We start from the raw sequence: 26,131 nt of genomic DNA on the forward strand, positions 1-26,131 counted from the left end.
CACATAATTGCAACACCACATGAGTCCCTTTGAATTTCTCTGCCTAGGTTTAAGTGGGGAGGAGCCTCCACTTCATTCAGCTGTTGATTCATTATATATTTAATTTGGGACCTTCATTACACTCCCCCATCTTGAAAGTTCAGTTGTTTGTAAAACAACAACTTTAAACATATTCGATGCCTATTTCTCCTTAATATTTATCTAAACACATCTTAACACAATCTTATAATTTAGCACATACTAACGTATTGTCATTCTTAAAACAAACATGTGTGTGTCATCTCCTTACATGTAAGCCCTACTTCCTGTAATTGTGTGCCTTTAATCTAACTGTATGCCTTGGACGATTCACAGCCATTGTGAGACTCGAGAGGTTTGGTCAGCTTTGAGGTAACCCATTAGCCCATTGTCTCTTCGTATGTCACACCTTGCCTGCAACTCCCACCCCAACAAGGTACGGTCTCTCCTTGATCACCTTCTCCTGCCCATGCATATTGTTTTCACTTTGTCCTTAACTCTTTTCCACACTCTTTCTTTTTCTGTATCTTCCGTTGTAGTTGTCATGAGTTTGGCGTTAGTGGACCGTCTGTGTCCTGTCACCTTTTCCTTTCCATTGTGCCGTTTTCACAGTCGTTCTCCCAGGTTCTTTTGATGCTTAGACCAGAAGTCCATTGTTTTTTCTTCTCACAAGAAGTTCACTTTTTTCCAGAGTGTTTCTCTTTCAAAAGGGTTCATTGTTCAATAGGTTCACAAGAAGAGACGGTTCAGCATGGGGATGCAGGGTTGGGGGAGTCTTTTTGCAGACATAATTCAGCGTCGGGCTTTCACTAGGTTCCTCTACGACCTCCCTCTCTCCTCAGGTGGTTCAACGTCCATTTCCCAAGGCATACAGGTCCCTCGACGTATACCTGTAACATAAAACGGAATGAGATTCTTTTGTAAAATAAACAGATCTCTGCTATTTAACACATTTCCTACCAACCCATTTCCTTAAAACCTCTATTTGCATTGGCTATTATACCTTATCCCTAGAATTGAGATATTCCCTCTTATTTGACACCCCTGCCTCCTATACAAACTAAAACACATTTTATTTTAAACATTTCCCTTTTGTGGTTCATTTTCACACCATAACTAAAATACACCCCATTCCTAGCTCTGTGTCAGCTGGCTTAGAAAATGATTTTTGTTTTCAATACCACTCGATACATCACGTTCTTCATGGGAGAAATTTTCCTCTTCCGGGTGACACATGCAACCCTAAGGAGACAAAACAATTAAAGACAGATGTTGTCTTCTTTCCTGGTCTTCTAGGCACGTCCGTAGTAGATGACAGAAATGTCCTTGGGGATCCCCGTTGTCTGTAGAAAGTCAAAATAAGGCAAAATTCATTTGGGCATTTACAAGGGGTCAGGTTTCCTTCCCGACTTTAGCCCCCTTCCTCCTTTTCTTCTAGCAAAAAATACTCTCTGGGTCATTCTCCCCTGTTCGTTGGTGCACATAAACAACTAATTCTCAACCACCCCGGGGGGATACTTAATTTCAGCTTGGTTCTTTGCTCAGCTTAGCGGTATTCTTCCAGGTTAACAGTAAATTCTTGCTGGTTAGCTGCACATACTTCCTCAGTTTACCCGTAAATTCTTCCTGGTTAGCTGCACATACTTCTTCATCATAGCAGCCATTCTTCCTATTCTTTTTTTTTCTTCGTTAGTTGGACCATGGGCTATGCTTGTGCTTTGTGTTCATCCTAAGGAGATAAAACAGAGGTGTTTTGCTGCACACCGTCCCTGTCTAACTTGATCTAGCCTACCCCTGTCTTCTAAGACTATGGCACCAATTCTTACTACGTGCCTCCACCTTTAATGTTCCCATTAATGTTTGCCTATTCTAATGCTTGCATACCTCTATCATAACAATCCTTTTGGCATTATGAACATGAAAATAGTTACTCACCTTCAATTTTACTTCTGTTTTCTGTGGTTGTCTGGAATGGCCATGCTTTTTTATCTATTTCTCTACTCTTTACGCATCTGATTATACCTATCTTGGGAAAAACAGCTAACTTGTGAAGACCTTGTGTCTCTTACTACCTTTTCTTGTTACTCACCTGGATCCTCTTACCTTTAGTGTTGATCAATTGCGTGTTCACACCCTTTTGGCATGAACTAGTACTTACATTTTCTCTTTTCTCCCTAATTTAAAGCCATGCAGACAATTTCTTGTGCTTCTACGCAAGAGGTCGATAGCTTGTCTGTAAAATAAATTAAAATTGTTACTGGCATTCACAAGTTGTTTTGCTTACTTCACCATATTTACTTAAATGGCTTGTGCCAATTTTTGCAGCCATACTCCTTTGCTTGGTCTTCATGGTCTCCTGATGTTTTTTATTGCCCAACGCTGCTTTTTTTTCTGTTAGCCAGGAGACCTCATGAGTGCTATACTTTTTCCCTCTTTTTTTTTTCGCTTTATGCTTTTGAGTGTATCCCTTATCCTTTTATCCATTTGGCCAATTGTTCCCATTTCTCAATTTTCCCTTTATTCATTTTTTATTCAAGATAACCACTCATTTCCAGTATTTCCTGATTTATTTATTGTTTATTTCTGTGACCAATCCTTTTGCGCTTCCTCGCCTCTTCTCTGACCCTATCTTCTTCCTTTTCTCTTTATCTTTATGTTCATTTTCCTTTGAACTTCCTCATCCCTTCCTTCACGTACCTTTTGCTTTTCTTCTAACCGTTGCTGCTTCTGTCTGTCATGTTCATAGTCTGCTCTCTGGTTTGCGATCGAGCTGTTTTTCTTGCTCTTCGCGATAAAGCTGTTCTCACCTTAGCCTAACTTTTCTTCTTATCCTCCCGTCCCTTAACTCCTTTTCTTTCTTCTTCCTCACTTACTTTCCCATTGAGTTTCAATGAGATTTGTCCTCCCATCCATTCATTCTTTGTATATGCTATCTCATCCGTTCTGTCTTCACTTTCTTTCCTCTTCTTTCCCTCTCTCCCCTTGTCGAGAGATGCACTTGTCTGTGCCTGATCCCCTCCTTTATTAACGCATCATCGCATCTCCCCTTGTCCCTTGGCTAGGGATGTGAGATTCTTGTCCTTAACCTTCCCTTGATTTTTGCTACTACTGTATGAAGGCGACTCATAAGCGGGGTTGCTATAACCTGTGGCTGCTTTTAGCTCTCTTTAATGGGCAAAGTCCCTCAGGCTTACTTCCCTCGGTTCCTGTTTCAGCCGGGGCAGGCGTTGCTGCAGGTGTCTCACCCCCCCCTCAATGCATATTTTTTGCAACCAAGGTGCTGGAGGCTCTTCCTCTTTTCCTTGCTCTTATATTTTTACAATTTGAGAACAGCATAGCGTTTTTCTAACTTTTTGCTTGTATATGCGGCATGCAAGTAAGTTGCCATGCGTTGTAAGATGGCCTTAGATTCAAACTTAATTTGTGGCTGTGTTATAAATATTTTGTGGGCAGTACCTTTAACCCACTCCTCCAATTGGAGCAATGTTTTCCAGGCTTAACTCCGTTTCTATTGATATTTTTATCCCAAAACTCCCATTACAATGAGCGAGCATCAAATTCAGCGAGCTCCAATCCAGTCCCTTTCTGCCAAATTATTTATACCGCCAATTTACTCAAGAACATCAATCTATGTGCGTTTCCTTCTCAACTGTAGAATCGCATTAAACCTTTACTTGATTTCAACCAACAAGGAGGCACAATTCCTTACATTTGACATACAACAGGACATGTATAACAGACACTTGACAGACTAGACAAACACCAGCTGGACACACATATACCTGCCTTCTAATCAATACCCCGACATGGGGTGTAAACAAACCCCACTAGTGCCGTCTTTAATCGTCACTGTAGCCTAGTCGTCCCCTATTATGTGGGCTCTGGGTTCACGTTTCTTCTGACCACTCTTTAAAGTGCAGGAACAAGGCGAATCCTTACGTTTTTGTCTCAGGTGCCCCCCTGGTAATCCTTACGTTTTGTCTCAGGTTCCCCCCCAGAAATCCTTACGTTTTCTCTCGGGTGCCCCACCCCCTGGAAATCCTTATTTGAACCACTACTGTCCTTCATGATTCTTATTTCATTCTGCTTGCTCTTTTATTTATTTGCCATATTTCCCTATTTTATGGCTGCCTTTATTTTCCTGGTGGCCATCTGTTTCTACCTCGTGTCTGCAAATGTTCACAATTCGCAGCCTGCACCTGAATTTCTAAAAATATGTCATATTTTCTCCGCCATGTCATACCGCTGGCTATATTCATTATGCTGCAAAAATACTAAAATCTTTTACTTCTCACTCACCCAATCTCATTGGCCTTCTGCCGCGTGCATGCCTTCACACTTGCTTGTGTTTAACTAAGGCATGCCCTAAATAATCATGCTTTCCTTGGTAACCTCAACACTGTCATCATGCTTCCACGCTTTTTCATTCAAGTCTTTCTTCATTCATCTAATTCCTACGATACCAGAATCTCAACCGCCCGTCTCAAACCAAAAGTTTTTCCTTATTTAATAAAAATGTTCTCCACTCTGGCTGATAAGGCCTCAAAGTTGTAAACTACCACCCCTGGTATGACTCCATGCAGACTGTCCTACCAGTCACGGTGGAGCTCCTAGAAAAAGCCTTTAGGAGCACCCCAAAAACCCCCTTCACTACATGTTTGCTGTCCCCAAAATTCTCCAAATTTCAGGGGGAATTCTAAATCAAAAATGACAGAAAGCATGAATGGCAATGGACCATTCAGCTACAGGGCAGTGCCTGCTCCTGCCTGCACATTGATTTAAACCCCATGTAAAATTACTTGCTCCTCATCTCATGAAGTTTATCACTAACTCTTTTAATTCTAACACTACTTCTGTAGCTGTAAAATAACCCTTGCTCATGCCATGCCAGGTTACATGCTACACTCTGTTTGCTTCACTTTATCGTTAAAATTCCATTGCAGGGACGTCATTTGGGGGTCGCCAGGGGTCGTGGCTGCACCCCACTGAGGTATCCCTTGTTGCCCCGCAGTGCCCTTTGTTACCCTAAAAATAAAAAAATGTTTAAAACTTTTCCTATAGTGGTATTATCAGAGGTCAAGGGTCATTGAGATGTCGCTTCCGCTACCTCTCGTCTTTTGGTGAGATGACGTCCCTGTGTCATTACTTCCCTTTCACTATCATATATGCTAATGCCTCCGGCCCTTTCCTTTCCCTGCCATAATTACAGGAAACCCTGCTCATTCATTTCTTGTGTCCTTATCAGTGTTAAATTTTATTATTACACTGCCATCCTTGCAGGCATCTCACAGGCCCTAAAAATGCAGAGTGCCGCAGTATGCAACTCTAAGAATTCTTTGAAAGAATACACATGACTTTGCGCCATATGAGCTGTTCACTGGCTATCCATTGAGGAAAGGCTACTTTTTTAAAGTCACAAATGTAAGTCTTACACAGCGCTGGTATATTTGACTGATGCTGCTGCTAGGGTCAGTTCAGCCCAGTGTCGGCTGGTGACTTTGGAAGTTGCTGAGGCGTACACATCTTGGTGGGAATTTGGGAGCGAGCTAGGCCACCTCACGCCAACTAGTGTGCTGGTGGCTTCTCCCTCTGCAAGGCATTTTGGAAAAATGGCTTCCAAGATGTGCAATTTAATGTCCAAGCCCACAGAAATATGACATCACCAATCCTAGCCTGATGATGAGTCTAAACAGCCTGGAATCTACTGAAATGTCGGCAATGGTTTTTCCCAGCTCACGGACATCTGGACTGGGCTAATGTGAAGGCATTAACAAAGAATGCATACTGATACAATTTTCTAAAATAAAGCACCTATCAACACCCCCAAAGGCAGTTCACAAAAACTGGGAACACTGTGCCTCTGCCATACAACACACATATACAATAGACTTAAGCAAAAGTCCACATTTCAGAAATACAAAGCAATATCTGAGCCAAGGTGTCTGTAAACAAAGGGTATGAAAGCCACGTGTCCAAACAGCACCCCTTTGAGTGACATGCATGAGGCTGGTGGCATTCACAGATATGCACAGGCACAGACTCTGCCCTTTAAAGGATCTCTGCTAGCTCAGAAAGGGTTTGAGCGTGAGGAGACAGGTAAATTAGACTATGACCTCCATTCTCTAGCTCCTTCAGAGCCACACATGTTATAGAAAGCAACATTCATACACTGGCTGCCATATTCCATTTGCCTAACTTGCTAGCAGTCCTGCATGTTTATGCCACTGAGACTGCTGGCGCAATGACTCAGCCAATATCTTCTGTGATGCTCGGCCAGGGCCAGGTTGCCTACCTGCACCAGGCTGCTTGCCACCCCACAATATAAAGGAATAGAAATGGAGCTAAGACCTGTTTCATTGTCATCACTAGTTCCCCGTTGGGTGCGCAGGATGGACATACACAGTTTTGAATTCCCCCTTCCCATGCGAGGATAAAAATCCCCATTTAACAATTCAGTTATGCGCGCTCACCCTGCAACCTTACTGTTAAAAATCACCACTACTGCTAGCATTCTGTTTCCATACAACACTTAACAATACATAAACACATACACACGCGTCTCTGCAGGGCCTACCTAGGTGAGAAGCTTTTCCGACGTGCAATGCGAGAGGCAAGCATTTCTTAATTCCTGCGCTACTCCCCAGTGCTCTTTGCTCACGGACTCCTTGTTACCCACTGCTGTCCCCATTAACCAAAAGGGCTAATGCCACAGGGCTAAGCTCCCCCGTCTTGTCTCCCAAATCATGGAATGCTTTTCTAGTGAACTTGGCGCAGAACCATCGCTTCTCATTTCTCGCAAAATTTTCAACCCTGCTTTGGTTACCTACCTCTATCAGTTCCCCCAGCAGTGTCTGTACTTATCCCCCTTTTGCAAAATTAACCACTATGCTGTGTTTTACTTAATATACTCTATCCAGTGTGAGCTTGACCTGCAGCTCATTCACAGTAACTACAATATATATCTATTTGTCCTGTTACCCCAGGCGATGCTTCATCACGCAGCTCCTAGTGTATGCCTTTTACTGTAATCTGCAAGCCCCTTCCTTTTAATATCACCACAATGCCTACGGGCTTCTGCATGCTCCATGCTGCTAGGAATCGCTCATTCCTTGCCACACGACAGTAGACCCTAGAGGCGTTTTTATTGGAGAGCTCATGGGGTGGCTGCCCAGGGCCCCCCACAAGTCTACCTGGTCTAAAGCAAGATTCCAGTTTACATTGGGCTTAAATAGCACATGCCAGGACATTTTATTGCATGCTTCTGAGGCTCCAAACCCGTTGCCTGTCAGTTTTGACAAGTACATTCTACCTTGATCAATTAAAACATGCACTGCCTTTCATTTTCATTGTGGAAGACATAGTTTGGGTAACACGATCTTTGTAGCATTACTTTCCCCCTGTGGGAATGTTGCTGATTGTGTGCAATAGCAAGTTGAAGTCCATATTCATCCACGGGGGTTCAGAAGTTGCCTCAGTGTGTTAAGCACTTATTGTAGGGATATGTGTTCATGTGAAGGAACAGAAGGGCACATCCCAGTGAGGCTGGTTGAACCGTTTTTAAATCTGAAGTTCACAAATATACCGCCACAATTACTTGGGTTTGCAGCACAAGCGGCGCTATTAGCAGCACTGTTCCTGCACCAGATAGGGGTTAAAATTTGTTTGCTCAGCTGGGCATTCTTAAACCTAAGCAATCCCTTAAAAGATATGCATAGAATATCTGTCCAAGCGGGCAAACAAGTATGCAAATTCGAGACTGTGCAGCAAAAGTGTTCATGCTTGTATCCTGGCTATGCCAGCAGATGGCACAGTGATCCTGGTCAAATTATATAGGATCCCTTGCATTACTGTGCGGTTTTCTGCAAGGTTTTACCTACTTGCATGCTGGAACTCCCCTTGATAATTGAGAACTGACCCTAACATCATTCCTATGTGGTGTAGCCCCCGTCTGTAATATTTTGGGTTTTAGAATTGTCAGGTTTGGAAATACAGGTTGCGTACTCTTGCAAGTCAGTTTTATAACATTACATTGTTTTAGTTCATGTTGAGAGCTGGAAGAGAAAGTGCTAAACTGCTTGGAATTGCAATATTGGCACAAATCCCAGCTTCACCCCTTAAACGCTGTGTGATCCTGGGCATCTCATTTAATCTTTTATACATTTTAAATGCGTGTCTTAAATGCTGCACGGCCGCATAGTATGTCTCACAGAGAGTAAGGCCTCTAGGCAATACTGAATGTTCCCACACAGACAACTCTCATAAGCCGGGTGAGACGCGCACAGGCTATCAGAAAACGAATGCATTTCTTTGCCAAAACTCATTGGCACCACGCAAAGATGTCTTTTTGCCCGTGCCTGTTCATACTTATCAGAATGCATCACTCGTGTTGGCCCTACGGACCCTTCTTGTCAGTCCTATATATATATCTGCCTTTAACATTCTCACAAGAACCATGCAATGACTTGGCTTCCTTCTTCATTACAAAAATTGAGGTTATTTGAGCTAACATCGCAAAATCTCTTGCTTTACTGCCTCCTGATACCACCTGTTTTGTCCCCCCTCTCCCTACTGACACTCTTGCTAGTTGGTCCTCTTTCCCTCTGTTCACCGAAGCAGAAGACCTGGCAGCCATCCTAAAGATCAAATCCTCTTCTCCCAAGGATGCTATTCCGGCTGCTATGATGAAGACGATTGCCTCTGACATCTTAACTGACATCACAATGGCGATAAATAACTCATACCAGACTGGCCTGTGCCATCAGAGTTGAAATCAGCGAGGGTTATTCCACTCCTAAAGAAGCCTTGCCTGGACCCTACTATCCCGGCTAACTTCCGTCCTATCTTACTCCTTCCTTTCCTATCTAAACTTTTGGAATCTTTGGTTACCCCTTTATTGTCTTCCTTTCTGGAATCCTCTAAAATTTTTAATCATGCTCAGGCTGGTTTCAGGCCAGGCAGAGGTACTGAAAGTGTTCTTGTCTCTGTGCAAGATGACCTGTCCAGACTTGTCGATGCTGGCGGAGCCGGGGCTTTGATCTCTGCGCCGCATTCGACACGGTGGACCATTCCATCCTCCTTTCCCACCTATCACAGATCGGGATCTCCAGCTCTGTTCTCGCCTGGTTTACTTCTTTTCTTTCTGATCGCACTCAGACCCTCGCTATGCCTCCTTTTCTATCTACTCCCTGTCCCCTCACCTGTGGGGTCCCCCAGGGATCCTCTCTATCACCGATTTTGTTCAATATATATATCTGGGCCCTGATTTGTCTCATCCATTTTTATGGGCTTAACTGTTACTCATATGCGGATGACACACAAATCCCGATCCGCTTAGAACAGGATCAATCTGAGGTTTCAGCCTGCCTCCATGACTGTCTTAGGGCAGTCGGGATATGGATGGATCAGAATTGGCTAAAGCTTAATGGGGACAAGACGGAGGTACTGTTGGTAGGATGCCCTCCTAAACCCCTACTGTGGACCCCTGCTTTTTGGCCTCTCTCCCTGGGCCCTTTACCTGGCCCAGTTAGCAAAGTAAAGAACCTAGGGTTTATCCTCTCTGCTTCTCTGTCTATGGCTAACCAGGTCACGGCCGTTTGTCAGTCCACCCATCATCAGATCCGGGTACTTAAGAGGGTCATGCCTATGATCCCCGAAGCCCTTCGTCCTCCTGTGGTGGCTGCGCTAGTGCTCTCATGGCTGGACTACTGTAATTCGCTGTACCTGGCACAACCGATTGGTCTTATCCATCGTCTCCAGCGTATGCAGAAGCTTGCAGCCAGGCTAGCCACTGGCTCCCCCTATGGGGCTCATATCACGCCAGTACTACGCCAACTTCACTGGTTGCCGGTGAAGCAGCAAATTCATTTCAAGTCTCTGTGCATCGTCCACCGGGCTATTCACGCCCAGGGTGCCGAATTTTTACAGTCTAAATTTATTAGATACATACCGGACCGGGACCTCCGCTCTGCGACCTCTAACCATCTGACCGCTCCTAGAGCTAATCGGGAAAGGCTTGGCGGCAGAGCGTTCTCTATTGCTGCTCCCAAATTGTGGAACAGCCTCCCTCCGCTACTGAAAGCCACTGCCGACCATCTTGGCTTTAGAAGAGCTCTGAAAACCTTCTTGTTTTCATTTCTGATCTTCCATCGGTCTTTCTCCGCCGAGCAGCCTCCTTTTTCGAGCGCCATGATGCCTTTGGGCGACCGTGCGCTTTATAAATTGCAATAACATAACATAACTGGGCTGCTTTACCATGGAACTCACTCATTTTGCATGTAAAGCACCTTATTTTCAAAAAAAATACCTGCGATATATAAGACTCTTCACTCAAGCATTTTCTAGATTACTGAAATAGCCTAACAATTACATTGGCTGTTAGCCTGTCTCTTTTTCCATACAGCTTCGCAAGGCAGGGTCATTTGCCAGTCTGTGTTTATCTCAAAACTGTCTTTGCACATTCCTTTCTTGACAAATCACTGCTCACTTTCGTGGGCCATAAAGCAAGCATGTATTTATTTCTCTTATCGCGCTCTTAACGCACAAGAGCAGCACATCCCTAAATCACTACAACTCAGCCATTTTAATGCGAAAATCCATCGTTCTTAGCATGATTTATCAGTTACAGTTAACTCCATAGCTGCTGGTTTGAAACACAGTGGGCCTCATTACGACCCTGGCGTTAACCAAGGCGCTATTAGCGCCTTGGTTGACGCCGTTAACTTTCCGACTCCGCCATGGTGAATGGCGGAATTACCGCCCCATTCCAAGGTTGGCGGGGTCAGTAATTCCCCATTCACCATGGGCCCTTCCCCATTCCCATTTTTGCCCCATAGGGCTCATACGGTGCCGTAATTAGCTCTAAGGTCCCTTTGCGGGTTGGTTTTTTAACGCCTGCAAAAAGCAGGTGTTAAGTTCCAACCCGCAAAGGGAACTCGGAATAGGGCGGTAAGGGTTTAACGGCACCGGTCTCGTTACCGGTGACCGTTAACCCTTACCGCCCGACTCGGAATGAGGCCCAGTGTGTTTGCTTAAAGTGTACCAGCATTTTTGCACTTTTGACAGGTTGTCTAACTCTTTTTGGGCTGCAATCACCACGAATTTGAGTGTTTTAAACTATAATAATAAATTGGCATTTATACAGCGCTACGAACCCTCAGGTATCTGAGCGCTGCTTATTATTACCCACAGTGTGTGGTGCTCATTTATCAAACCTGCGTTGGCAGGCTCTGCACGGATGTCAAAGCAAGCCCTCTACTCGCTGTGCCACTTGACCGGCTATAATATCGGATCACTTTTTTTAATGCAATTTTTTGCAATTTCAAAACCTTGGCTTGACGCCAATTTTGTTCAGCTTAAAATATCATTTTTATACTACTTCCAATGTTTTTACTGAGCACGCAGACAGTTATGCCACGAAGCGAGCCACATGAACAGCCACAACATACAAATTTAAACACATACGTAGCGTCACATGTAATAAAGTCAGACACAAACCCTGACCACCTGCATGCATGTCCCTCATTCATATTTGACTCTTGTTATTGATTCTTTTTTTTTTTTTTTTTGAAAGAACAAATATTCTTGGTTGAGTGATTGTGAAGAAACAAGTCTTAAATGCAGATGATTGGTGACAACATTGTTTTAACGAATCTGATGATAAATTGACATTTGCACTAACATTTTTCTAGAGATTATTAATGAGAGGCTTGCAAGGACAAGTGTTTGACAAGTCAATGGGAAGATATGCACAAAAATGAAGTACAGCTGTTAATGTCTCTGTAATTTAGCAAATACGTTGGCCTGTGTCAATATGATTTGTTTGTCACGCCTCTGAAGTACTTTTAAATTTGATGTATAAAAACTTGCTGTCTTTCTTTTAAAGGCTCATACAAACCAATAAAAAAATAAAAATAAAAAAGATATTGCGGCTTTCCCTAGCATGTATGAGACGCAAACGGCAGACAAATGTAATTCATGGGAAAAGTGTACATGGTATAACTTTGAAATGTAATGCAAACATGCTCTGTGATAATAGGTACACATATATAACATTGTAGAATTTTAAGTGAAATATTTCCCACCAAAAATGGTGAAAGATTATTAGAAGGGCTAAATGATACCATACAAACTTGGGAGTTGGAATGCCATGTGTGTGAAATATGTAATCTTCCCATTCCAAACCTGAGACCCTTCCTATAGCATAAGATGTGATATCTCAATGCTTCTAATACCAAACCTGCGACCCTTCCTATAACATGAAATGTGATATCCAACTCCTTCCCAATTCAATCCTGAGACGCTTCCGATAGCATGAGATGTGATATCTAACTCCTTCCCATTGCACTCCTGAGACCCTTCCTAAAGCATGAAATGTGATATCTCAATGCTTCTAATACCAAACCTGGTATTTTTTTGGGGGTTTTTTTGTTATTGATTCTTAAATGCAGTTAATGTTTTTGGTTTGTTCCCAAATCTTGACTGCCATTATTCCTTTTCCCCGTGTCCCTGTCACTATCGGCTAGGGCAGTTTTCACTCACCTTTTGTTCTCCCGCCGCCGACCCTTTGCGATTACTGCCTTCTTCAGCTTTTCGTCTGGTCCGCTGCCTGTAGAGATGGGAAGGGATATGCCGGGTCCCTTCAGGCCCCGACTGCAGTCATTGTCTACGGGGAGCTTCACAGTCTACTTAGCCCAAGATGGTGAAGGACTCTTGATATTGCCGAAGACCTAGAGTTACTTTGTGTCAACGGCCATTAGGTGTCTTATTTTAATCAATAGTTGATGGTCAAGAACCATCCTCCTCGCTATCAAATGTAAACGAGGACCGAGTGACCTCTGACGGGCCCATAGATTCAGAGCTCACCCTCGAATACCTTAAGACAAGGTAGCTGCACCTGGAGGAGGTTGGGGTGCAGGATTCAAATACTCCAACACACTTCAATAATGACCACTCAATGGATCAGCACAGAGACTGTTAAGTTCATAAGGGTTTATTTCATGTCATAGCTGACAGAGAGCACACCAATCCGCGGTAGTCAAGTTCCCTCACTCAACTACCCCTCAGCATTACACAAAGCTCATTTTATAGCAAAATGTGAAGGAGCAAATCTGCCCCCACCTTTTCCTGCACAGTCTTAGACAACTTCATGGTTAAACATTAGCTCATTGGGCAATTCATTTTAATTGGGCTAACCCTTCAGAATGAAATACGCTTTAGCATGCATTCCTGACTCTTCTTCAGTGCTCTGTTCAATTTATAATTGGTGTAGATGGATTTTTTAGATACGGTTTCAGACACAGCCTAATTAAAAGTCTAGGATCTGCCCATTCATCAAGTTTCTGAAAGCATGGTATCCGCGAACATCTCAACTTTAGAAATTACCTCATCTTTACACACTTTGAGCACTACTCAGTTTCTTCTCCTTTTAGCCACATTTTCAGTACATACATTTTCATTAAAGGCATTTCAGCCAGAATGGTTTTCTGTCTGTGTACAGAATATCTCATTGTCCATTCTATGCCTTGCCACCTTATTACATCAGGGTAATGCCATTTTCGACATTATAAACACAATGCCTTTTGAATACTAATATATTGTAACCTTATAAATACCATTTTCACATCATTGCAACACCACATAATTCCCTTTGAATTTCTCTGCTTAAGTTTAAGTGGGGGGGGGCCTCCACTTCATTCAGCTGTTGCATCATTATATATTTAATTCGGGACCTCCATTACAGAGCGTCCTGCCTCTGTGCAGGGCTTGGCTGAACCTCTGGAGGTGTAATCTGGTATTGGAGCATTCTGCTTCTGTGCAGTGCTTGGCTGAACCTCTGGAGGTGTCATTGGGTATTGGAGCATCCTGCTTCTGTGCATGGCTGAACTTCTGGAGGGGTAATCTGGTATTGGAGCATGCTGCTTCTGTGCAGTGCTTGGCTGAACCTCTGGAGTTGTCATCGGGTATTGGAGCATCCTGCTTCTGTGCAGTGCGTGGCTGCACCTCTGGAGGGCTAATCTGGTATTGGAGCATCCTACTTCTGTGCACTGCTTGTCTGAACCCTGACAGAATAGGAAGCCCATTGTCACATTATTAACCTCACCCAGGCAGAAGGGACCATAATTAAAAAATAACAGGCATAATTCACCTTTTGCAGGAATTACATAGAGAAGCCATCGAACCTCTAGCACCGGTACCATGACTAACAGCTCAGATCATGGCACTGAATCCAGGATCAACCCATAGGACACCCGAACTGCCACAACCCCAATCAACTGTGCCAGGACCAGCAGCTCCATCTCACCCAACAGCCTCACCCAGTAGCAATGCCTACCAAACCGGACATGTAGTATCCTTCAGTAAGGGAATAAAGCCCCAGTCACATGCATGGCACATTTGACTAGGCTGAGGGCTTAGTTTTACGGTGGCTTGAGAGATGAGCTAAAGGATGAAGTGGTGCGGAGTGACCAATAGCCAAAGAGACCATGTACACAACTCTAGACACAATGATCTCCTGAGATCGGAAGCATGTATAGTTTGCTGTCTGTCAATCAGAAAGAGAGCAACGATGCAGAAATAAGTTATGTCTCTGCGGTGGAAAGACAGGACATTTCACCAAGAAAGCTCAAGAAAAAGGAAAACAAAGTGGCTCATCCGTCACACCTGCAGGAACGCTTCCCATCTCATATCTAATCCTATAAATGTCTTGATACAGCGTATCACTGTACTGTGAACAGGAGGACTTAATCGCTGCAGCTCAAATGTGTTCATGAAAGCTGAGACCAGTCTTCATGTAACTAACCTGTAAAAGAAACTACAGGCTTTAGGACTAGAGGCAACTATTATATACAATTGCCACCAACGTTACTATGGAGGGGAGGAGTATTACTGCCTTTAAATGACTGCTAAGCTTAACCCATGCTTCAGCAGAATCAAGTTTGTTTTTTGCATACCAGCTAAAACAAGTTATAGCACCCCACAAATGGCAGCACACCATGGGACTACATCAGGAAGGTTTGTGAAAGACTTGAGAGCCTCTCCACTGAGAATGCACATATCCATATAACCTGTTCTATCTGAAGGTGGCCACTCCGAAGAGTCTACAATTACATTTTAGATCACTGCAGCATTTGAGCTTGAGCCGGGCCACGTGGCCCAGCCATCGCTCCTAAAGCCAACTGTTTTAGGACTGAATCAGTTGGCTTGGCAAAGAGAGACTGGCAAAGGGTATACCTCTTAGCATCATGAACACCCTTCCTGCACACAAGGTGATGGCTGTGAGTAATACTGCGACTCACATACACTTAAACACCACTTCTTTAGCCATCAGCCTATTTGGATTAGGGTTTTTTGACCAAATGTATTTGCCCATGGTCGATTTGACCGTTTTGACCGCAAATATATGTGGGGGAGAGACCCCCCACAGCCCTCCCCAAATTTGGTCAAATTGACCTTGTGGAAATCATCTGAGGTCAACTTGGGTAATAACGCCTATTTAATATGTTGGTCACTACCAGCATAGTTAATCTGTTAGTTTCCACCAGAGTATAATGTCCGCTGTATGGTGTGCCTCCATGGAATGATTAACCAGTGGGGCACTCAGGTTTTTAAACCTGATTCTTGATCTGTGCTCACATAGTCTCACATGTATTGGTCTTTGTGTTCGGCCCACATACCGCAGGCCGCATGGACATTCAATTACGTAAATTGCTCGCTTGGTTTTACAATTCGTAAGGCTGCGTAATGTCCACACACGATCACTAAGATTGGTTTATTTGTTTTTTTTGATAAATCTGCACAAAGTGCAGTTCCCGCAAGGGAAGTGTCCCACTGTAGTTCTTGAATTCCACAAACCTAGTTAGTCTAGGGGCTGGTCCCACAAATCTAGAATGGATTAAATGGTCCCTTAATTTCTTTGCCCGTTTATAGACAAAGCGTGGCAATGGTTCACCTGGTAGGCTTAGTCTGGTCAAGGCCCAATGCTTGGATATTAATTTACGAATTTGAGAAGCATATGACCCATGTGTAATAACACAGGTGGTTCTTGATTCCTGCCCTGTCATGATTTCCTTTTCTTTTCCAGCCAACCGGGCTCCTCTGTTGTACAATCTGGCCCGGTTTTTGGATTGTGAAATGATGCAGTGAGGATAACCTCTTTCAGTTAACCTATCATCCAGGTCTGAAACATGTTCATAAAAATCCCCTATATCCGAACAATTCCTTCTGATACAGAGATAATGACTATATGGGAGATGTTCCAGTAGGTGTTTGGGGTGGTCACTCAGGAAATGTAGTAAGGTATTCCTGTCCCATATATATTTACAACAGTAAACAGTAAGAAATAAGAAGGATGGGGTTGGGGGGGAGTCGCTCCCAGTAAATGTAATGGTAGAGTGAATGGGTTCTGCCGAAGGGCACAAGAGAAAACAGAGTGAGAATGGGTCACTATTTTTATTACATATTTTCTTTAGTTTTATACAAAACCATATCCTTTTATGTGCATCCCAGGATATTAATAAATACATTCAAACATAACATCTATAGTTATTCCAAGTATTCCCTTGCAGCATTTTTCATATTTTTGTGGTTTTTAAAATAATATTCAATTTGTATACCATGAAATGATCTGAAATGGAGATTTCTTGTCCTGCCTCGTTTACATCAGAGATGACTAAAGTGGGTCATGGGTGTGCATTTCTGCTGGCTGTGAACTTCTATGCATTCTTTTTCCTTCAAATATGCCAATTTAATCTTCATATTCTATGCTTTCTTTCTCATTCAAATACTGCTATTTAAACGGAATAGTCATGGGGTGTCCACTATTACAATATGTGCTGCATAGTCACGCCAAATTGCTTTCCTGTGAAGCTAAATTGCTTTTGCTGTGAAGTCAATAAGTGTCAGATGGTATCACTTATCTTGAATGTGGTATGTAATTATAGTTTCCTGGTAATGTTCCACTAGCTATCCATCAACTTCAAATAAGCTTTAAGGAATGTTTCTAATGTCATATCTAGCATAGGAAAAAATGCAAATGATCAGGGACAACCTTCAATGGGCGTACCTCTGCACACATTTCAGATGTGTCCACTCAACACATTGACTACTCAATTCATGGCATAAAAACAAAAGTTTAAAAAACAATAACATAAATTAACTAAAGATAACCTCAAATGATATACTGTACAAATTAATAAATCATACATTAAAAAGTAACGGGGCTTCATAACAATGTTATGTGCCATTCCATACGGCTTCAAGGCAGAGGCATAGACAGAGTAGGGCCTGAGCGGGCAAGGCCCACCCAAAATCTTTAAATGCCCTCTCACCAGCACTGTATGGGCATTTACAGATGTTAAAGTCACTGTGGTGGGCCCAACTACATTAGCTTCAGTCCCCACGTGTTAGCCTATCCTGGCTACACCCCTGCTTCAAGGAACTCTAATCACTATACTATCACCTAACCTCCCTCTTTCATGAAGTATGGAAGAAAAAAGCTTAAGAAATACATCATGACCACTAACCCTGGCATACCTATCACAGACACCTATGTCAGCGCAACTTCCAGACATATTTTCACTGCTCTCCTCATCTCTGTCCCCCCTCTAGATCTACTGACTCCTCATCTTATCTCTACTCTCTCTCCTCTCACATCTTCACCCATTAATGGTGGCACCAGATGGGAAGTACTCTTGGTGGGCTACGCATCATCGAGGTGTATCATTAGTGTCTATCACAATGGCACAACTTGGTTCAGGGACGTATATCCAACCTGCTCCTATTTGAATGGTGGTTGCTGTACCTCATCAACTTCCTTCACACACCTGCTACTCCTTCTTCCACTCTCTCTTCCCCCCCTCCTCCGACTGGTGTACCACACCCCTGTACCCCTCCTTGGAAAACCTTCAAAGGTGGAGATCTATTGCATCTGGCCACGCGTAATGCTTGTTCTGTCATCAAACACCCTACCAACAACTGCCTCCTCCTTGAACACCTTGACCTCGACATCCTTGCTCTTACCGAGACATGGTTCCATGCCAGCTCAGTCACTGCTTTTGACTCCCTTCTCCATGATGGTTATAACATCATCTCCAAACCTCGCCCTAACTGTGCTAGCGGTGGGGTTGCCCTGATTTTCCATGAGTGGGTCCCTTCTTCGCTCATACCCACCCAGCCTTACTCTTCCTTCGGGCGCCTGGTTTGCAAGCTGCTCATCTCTCCCACCTCATCCCTGAACTTTGCCACTATCTACAGGCCACCTAGCTCTACCACCCTGTTCCCCTCTGTATGGGCTGATATCTCCTCCTCTCTCCTCACAACCACCTCTAAACTCCTTTTCCTGGATGACTTCAACATCCACCTCAATCACGGCATCCACTCTCTTCCGTGACCTCTGCACCTGGCTTTCTCTCTCCATTCTCCCTTTTGGTCCTACCCATTCAGCGGGACACACTCTTGATGCCTTCATCCAGACTGATCTTTTGCTCTCCTCACCCACTGATCACCCCACTCTCCTAGTCTGACCAATCTCTCCCCTCCTCTCACCTGGGTCCTCTCGGCCATCTGACCGCACCTTCCCCAGCCCTGCCAACCTCATTCACAAGCATCTGTCCGATGAAACGAGTGTCAGCTGCTGCCTTCGCATCTACCTTCATCCCCCCTCTCTCCTCACTACAGACTCTACCTCTGACTTGGCTCTCAGCAACCTCCATCTTGCCATCACCAATACTCTTGACATTCTTGACCCAGTCATGAGGATCCGCCTGAAACATGCCTCCAAGTGTAACACCTGATACGACTCCGAACTTGCAGCCCTGAAACACAAGCGCAGAGCTGCGGAACAGAAGTAGTGTAACAATTGTAGTTCGAACAATTCGTATACATCCTTATCCTTGGCCTCAAGCCCAGATACTGCATCTCTCCAGCCCTAAAATCTCACCACTGGCTCCCGGTTGCTGCAAGCATCAAATTCAAATCCCTCTGCATCATCCATAGGGTTGTCTGCGGCCGGGGTCCATGCTATCTACAACTGGCTCTCACTATATACTCTCCCTCCAGATATTTATGTTCCTCTGGCACCAACTCTCTGTGTGTCAAGCTCATCGCTAAACAGTGAGGTGGTGGACGATCTCTTTCCTCAGCAGGCTCACTCCTATGGAACAGCCTCCCGCTTCCTGTTCGTCTTGAGTCAGATCTCCTCAAATTCGGAAGCTCTTCAAGACCTTCCATTTCACCTTCTCCTTCACTTCCTCCCTCCTCTGCTAAACCCCATTTTTGCTGAGATTTGTGACCAGGGCCCTTATGTGTCACCCTGGGTCCTGGCCTCCAACACCCAATCTCCCTCAGCCTCCGTCCACTGTAAGCACTTGCCTTGGAACTCACTGGCCTATGCCACCGCAGGCCAGCACTTACTTATATATTGGCAGTTAACCACTTTCATCAAATCACTTAACAGCTTCTTACTCCCTAGCACTTCCCTCTGTGGTACTCCTAGCACTTACCCTCCCCCACCCACTCTCTCATTCCTCTCTCTCTCTCTCTCTCTCTCTCTCATCACTTGCATGTTCTGAATGCTCACAGGGCCTAGTAGGTCTGCCACTATCTTTCATTGTTATATTTTCTTTTCATTCCCATGTTCCCTACTGTTGCCCTATGGGCATTTTGTAACACAATTTACTTCATGTATAAGCACCTTTCAAATGCACAATAACTACATAAATAAATAAATAGTATGTATTTAAGAAACATGTGAATAAATATCATTCAAAGTCCAACATTCAACCAATGGGCCTTTATATGAGAATATGGGCCTCATTACGACCCGTGCGGTAACCATGGCGCTAGTAGCACCATGGTTGCTGCTGGTATTTTACCGATTCCGCCATGGTGAATGGCGGAATTACCGCCCCATTCCAAGGTTGGCGGGGCGGTAATTCCCCATTCACCATTGGCCCTTCCCCATTCCCATTTTTGCCCCCATAGGGCTCAATGGAAATGGGGAAGGCGGTAGTTACGGTACAAATTACCTCCAAGGTCCCTTTGCTGGTCCAATCTTAACGGCTGGTAAAACCAGCCGTTAAGGTAGGGACCCGCAAAGGGACCTCGTAATTAGGCGGTAAGGGGTTAACGGCGCCACCACCTTTTACGGCGCCGTTAACCCCTTACCGCCTGGTTCGTAATGAGGCCCTATATATGTTACAGGTGGATGTCATTCTTCAGAAGAAGACCCTAAACTCAAAAGAGTGAATGGAAAGTGACAAAATAGTTATACAGAAAAGATATGATATATGTGGAAACATTTGTATACAATAATTGAGGGAAGCTAGCTGGAAGCAATACCTTATAGTGCACAGATTCTTAAACATGAACCTGGAAGTAGAGGTGACATTTTCGGCAAATGTAATGACACATAAAATGACTTGACAATAGAAGACCTAATAATCCATTATATATGATCTATAAGAGTTTTAAACAACAACTATCGAGAATATGACATCAAATTTAAAGACATGGAATGGAGATATCAAGTTTACCAGAGAGTGGACTTATAAAGAGGGGACATCCGGGAGGCAGATCCATCTTGCATACCCACTAATATAATGAAGATGTAGTAACCCACAAAAAACTTTCTCTCATGTCTGGGGTGGAAAGCGCAGAGGGGGGATTAGAAGGGCGCGACAATCCTATAAGAACTCCTTCAGTCTAGAAATAGGCGTATTCAGGAGGATGTGGAGGTGATGCTATGTTGACTCAAGGACAAAGACGCTAGGGCATACTGTCAAATTATAAACGTTGTTGATATTATTCAACTGGATGTCCAGGTGAATGGAGTTACCGAGGCTGTGTGGGTCTCCCATTTCTCCAGAGATTTCACAGGGGGACACTTAGGACAGTCTGAAAGATTTTAGTGTGGAAGCCGTTTGGGAAAACTTGCGTAAGATTAGTTCTTCTCACTCTCCAGGGCCTAACGTCCTTTCAAACCTCTTATTCAGGGGCGATCCCCACTTGTGGGAGGAGGTCTTTGTAGTATGCTGCTTGTATTGGTGCAGAGATGCAAGCAGTGGAATGTTGCCTGGTTGCTGGAACCTTTACTACATCAAGGTTCTAGTGGAGACAGTTAGGACACACAGGATGGAGAGAGATGGATAAAAATGTTTCTACCTTGTGCGCTTACCCCTTTTCCATAACTTCCCTGTAACTCAATAAAGCTAACTTCCTTTTATATATGTATATCTGCCTCCAGTCTGGTCCCTACATATATTAAGAACCCTAAATGCTACAGTCTTGTCATCTCTCTTTCAGAACATTATAAAGATGGGGGAGTAGCCTTCCTCTTGATCAACCGCGTACGTTGTTCCCTTCTTTAAAAGGGGTCACAGTTTCCTATTAACAGTGTCCCAGAAAGAGACTGGTTATTCCATGTAAAAAAGGCATTAGGATGTGTGGATGCTGAAGATGCTGGTAGTGGCATGGAAGCAATGGTATGGTGTGGTTCTTATACACTAGAAAATCTAACTCGGATGATTAGGATGCTCCCCAAGTCAAGAGCGGTAGGCCCTGATGGCACTTGTAATGCCCTGCTGCATCTATCTCCTGAGAAATGGGCACGAGCTTTAAACATCCTATTTAAATGGAATGGAGTCAATGGGGGTTGTCCCAGACTCATGGAGACATAGCATCATTTTACCTGTGTGTAAGAAGGAACAAGGAACGACCCGTCCAATTATAGAATGTTAGCAATATTGGACATCCGCGCCAAAATGTTTACCAAGATATTATTAAGAGAACTTAATCAGTGGATCGCCTCTAACCACATCCTACCATCTTTCCAGTCTGGCTTTAGAGTGGGATCAGCAACGTTTCACAATATTGCCATTTTGGTGGCTACTATTGAATACTCTTGGTATAATCGTGAGTTACCAGTATATGTTGCATATAAAGATTTCACGGCGGCTTTTGATACAATAGTGCGCAGGCATTTGTGGGACAAACTCAAAGCCTGGGATATACCACCAGATTTACTATATATGATACAGCTTCTATATAATGATGCATCTGTGAAAATCAGTCTAGATGTTGAAGGTAGATTGTCAGAGAATATACCTACCACACGTGGAGTTAAACAAGAATGCGCTTTAGCTGCCACACTTTTTAATCTTTACTTAGCTGATTTTATGCAAGAGGATTTAGAAAGTAGTATTAATAATAACAAAATTGGAACTACTAGGTTGGGATGGCTAGGCTACGCGGATGATGTTTTACTTTTGGATTATACACCAAAGGGTTTGCAAAGAAAACTGGATGCCTCAGAAGGATTTGCAGAAACGAATCACCTCATTATTAATGTAGGTAAGACAAAAATTATGAAATTCCACAGGGGCAAACACAAATTAGAGACCAAAAATGTACAAAGTGGTTTATTAATAAACAAATGATTGAAGTAGTCACCAATATAAATATATAGGAGTGATTGTCGATAACAGACTGGAAACAACACTGGAGTGCAACTAATAAAAAATTGATGATCGCCACAATGGCTTTGAGTAAATATATAGGTAGTCAAGGTAATCTGTCAATATGCACCATTATTAGGTTGTATTCTACTAAAATAGTATCATGTTTATTATACGGAGTTGAGATCTGGGAAGGTTTTTTTGTCAAAGATCTCGAGAGATTTGAAGCTAAAATATTGAGAGTGCTATTGCGTATGCCTAGACATCTTCCTAGGGAATATATCCTACTAGAATGCAATATAAATAGTGTAAGCAGCAAAATACAATATATGATGGCTATCTTGTTTGCAAAATTGCTAAGACTAGGTAATGATACATTTATTGTTGGAATGATAGCCCAATACGCCAAGTTGAATAACAAACGTGACTTAATTTTATTATATACATGGGATCAAACATTTAGTAAATGGACACTAGATTTTGGTGACAACTATTCACTTAATAAGACAAAATGGTTACTGAAACAATCAATATATGCTGTGGGTAGAGAACAAAATATGGTCAATTTGGTGACCAAAGCCAATAGTGGGCTGTTTCTGGAATTTTGGTCCCTGAAAATGGATAAACCAGTATATCAGATGGCATATCCTGACAGCAAAACTATTCGTAGATACTTATTGTTCAAATACAATATGTGTGATATCTTGGAAGTTTTAGGGTCAAAAGCGGGAAATGCTTAGGAAGAAACATATTGTAGATTGTGCGGCATAAATAAAATTGAGACAGCCAATTACCGTCCGATTGCAATTCTAGATGCAGACTGTAAAGTTTTTTCATCTATCTTGTGGTCCCATCTGGAGTCGTGGCTGGCAGTATCGGAAGACTTGAGAAATGGTGGACTGGATTCAGGCGCAACATGGGCACCTCTCTTAATGGGACCGCAGTGAATTGTCTACAGTCCCTTGCATGTAATGGAACATATGAGAGCATATTTGTGGCCTTGTTTGATTTTACCGCTGCCTTTGATGCAGACGATAGGTGTCGATTCTGAGACTTATTATAGCTCTGTACTCAAATACATCTTTAAGGGTATGCCTGAATCATTCAGGGACCCTATCCCAAAGTATTCCAGCTGGTAGGGGGGTATGGCAAGGTTGCATGTAAGCACTCTTGCTCTTTAATATGTACCTAGCGGATGTCGGTGAACATATGTCTTCTGCAGGTTTAGTCTCTCCCAAACTTCTTGGGCTTAGTTTCAAAAGGCTGGCGTGTTTGGGGATGACTATCATTTGTTTGACGTGACCGCAATTGGTCTGCAGAGGCTTATGAATGCTTTTGTGATCTATGTGAAAGATCTTTCTTTGACAGTCAACCCCCAAAAAGACTAAGATTATTCAGCTAACAAAATCAAAGAAACAAATTAAACATAGATGGTACATTAATAAAAAAAAATAATAGAAATTATGAAGGATAATTCACTCACGTATTTGGGGTTTATGGTGAATGCGAGTCCTAGCATTTGTAGCTTATCTTCCTGGTTTAAGACTAGAGCTTCCGCCTGGACTAATCAACAGGCCAGAGTAGATACTAAATTTGGTAACATTTCACCTAAACCAGCACTTCACTACTATGAAGCTAAGGTAGTTCCGAAACTGCCATATGGAGTAGAATGTACCCATTGAGATTTTAAAATTACTCCCTTCTTTAGAAGGAAAAATATGTAAAAGAGTAATGCATGTTCCAAAATCCCTTCCGTTGTCAGTAATGAGATATGAGCTGGGAATAGTGTCCCTAAAGACCAGAGCATGTTGGAAGATACTCTCATTAGCAAGAAAGCTTCTCTGCCCACCTACAAATTCACTATTTATGGATCTAAATAGGATCTATATAAGTCAAGGAGGTACGCATTTGAAAGCGATCCATCATCTTTGCTGTGGGATTCTGGAGGCCCTAGGGAGGTCAACCGAGGAACTATCTAACAATCCCATGAAAGTAAAATCTAGATTGTTTCATTGGCACTGGATTAGGATGAAGGAATCTCTGCGCTCTGATGGCTCTCTTCAACATCTGCATGGAGAACACAAAGAGATGGGTACATTAGCACCATTCCTTAGCATTTACCCGGATAGTGTATCTCGGGTGATCTTCTTTCGTTTTCGCTGGAATACAATTCGGATCAAATGACTGCTCGCTCGATTTGGTCTGATTTTAAAGGATCAAGTTAGCTTTAGGTTTTGTACAAATGGTATGGCCACAATTCAACATTGGGTGCTTGACTGCAGGGCTTTTTCTCAACTACGTGTCACTTATCTTAGCAAATATTATGAATTCCACAAAATGAATTCGGTTGAGGGAAATTAATTTATATGTTCCCTTCTCCTAGCTGGCTGCACTACCTTTTCAATGGTCACTGTCACAGTTTTGATTAGGGCACTGGATTTGGATACCTTTTGTTGCTGACAACATATTTTTCCATACGATTGTTTAAGGGTTTATTGGCTCTGGGTCATAGCCAGGTTTCCAGGTTACCTATTTCTTCCGATTTTTGTGTGTTATATCTTAGCTTGCTTGCTAAAAAAAATAATTAAATATGTATTTTGTATTATGAGTACTTTTTAGATTATGTATTATTGTTGTAATATTTGTTTTTTAAATGCCTGTATGTATGATGTATATGTATGAATGTCCATGTAAATTAACTAAAGGTTGATTTTGTTTCAACCCAAAATATTTTAAAAAAGAAATAAAAAAAATAATCATGATATCTAGATAATATTAGATAAATAGGTATAAATATATATACATGATGTATATATTATACAGTATAATAATTTGAACCAAGTCACACATGCAACAGCGCCACCCAGTAACCATCACTGGAAGTTCACCTCCAAGCCAGAGCCGCGTGAGCAAGGCATTGTGGGTATGGAAGTTAGCTCAAATGCAAGTGTTTTGCTGCATAAAATTGTCTCTGGTTTACAGGGCAGTGCTATTTTATATATAGCTCAATCAACCCAAGACATGCATTTATCTAGGCTGCCCGACAACTACATAACCGGTTTCATCCTAATTTTACAGTGTTAGCCATTGGAGGAATAGAATGTTGATATAAAAGAAAACAACGTGTCAATACTTTAATTATGCTAACAAATTAATTTATTTTGCTTATGTGCAAGCTTTTAAAAAAAAAACATGACAGCGTTACAGCTTAAATAGCCCCTCCTGGAAATACCCCAATATTGATGCCTGTCTGTGTACCTGATTTGTAGTTTTACTCAGAAAGGTAGATGTTGAATTGAACTGCCCCACAGACTGCAATAGGGGGGTTCAACAGAGAACACATGCCTCCCTGACAGATTATAGCAATCAATCAAAGCTCTCAACTCTACAGGAAACCTTTCAGAGTCATCTCTCACACTAGGAAACTCATCAAATCCCAGGGTGCCCACGGGGCATGCATTGTTACAAGGCTACCTGTTCCATCAGCACCCACTCCTGGTATCTGCCTGAGTGGGGCTTGGCGCAGTGAAGTTCTGGTGTTGTAAATCGCACCTGCATGGCTGTAGCATCGGCTGGTGGTAGATACTGTTTGCCCGGCCGGGGCTTGAGCTTGGGTTTGCACGGTTGCACTTCCTGCCTTTTTGGTTCTATTCACTGGGAGTTTT

The sequence above is a fragment of the Ambystoma mexicanum genome, chromosome 6q (assembly GCF_040938575.1).
Source record: "Ambystoma mexicanum isolate Mex_15411 chromosome 6q, UKY_AmexF1_1, whole genome shotgun sequence".
In the NCBI taxonomy this organism is placed as follows: domain Eukaryota; kingdom Metazoa; phylum Chordata; class Amphibia; order Caudata; family Ambystomatidae; genus Ambystoma; species Ambystoma mexicanum.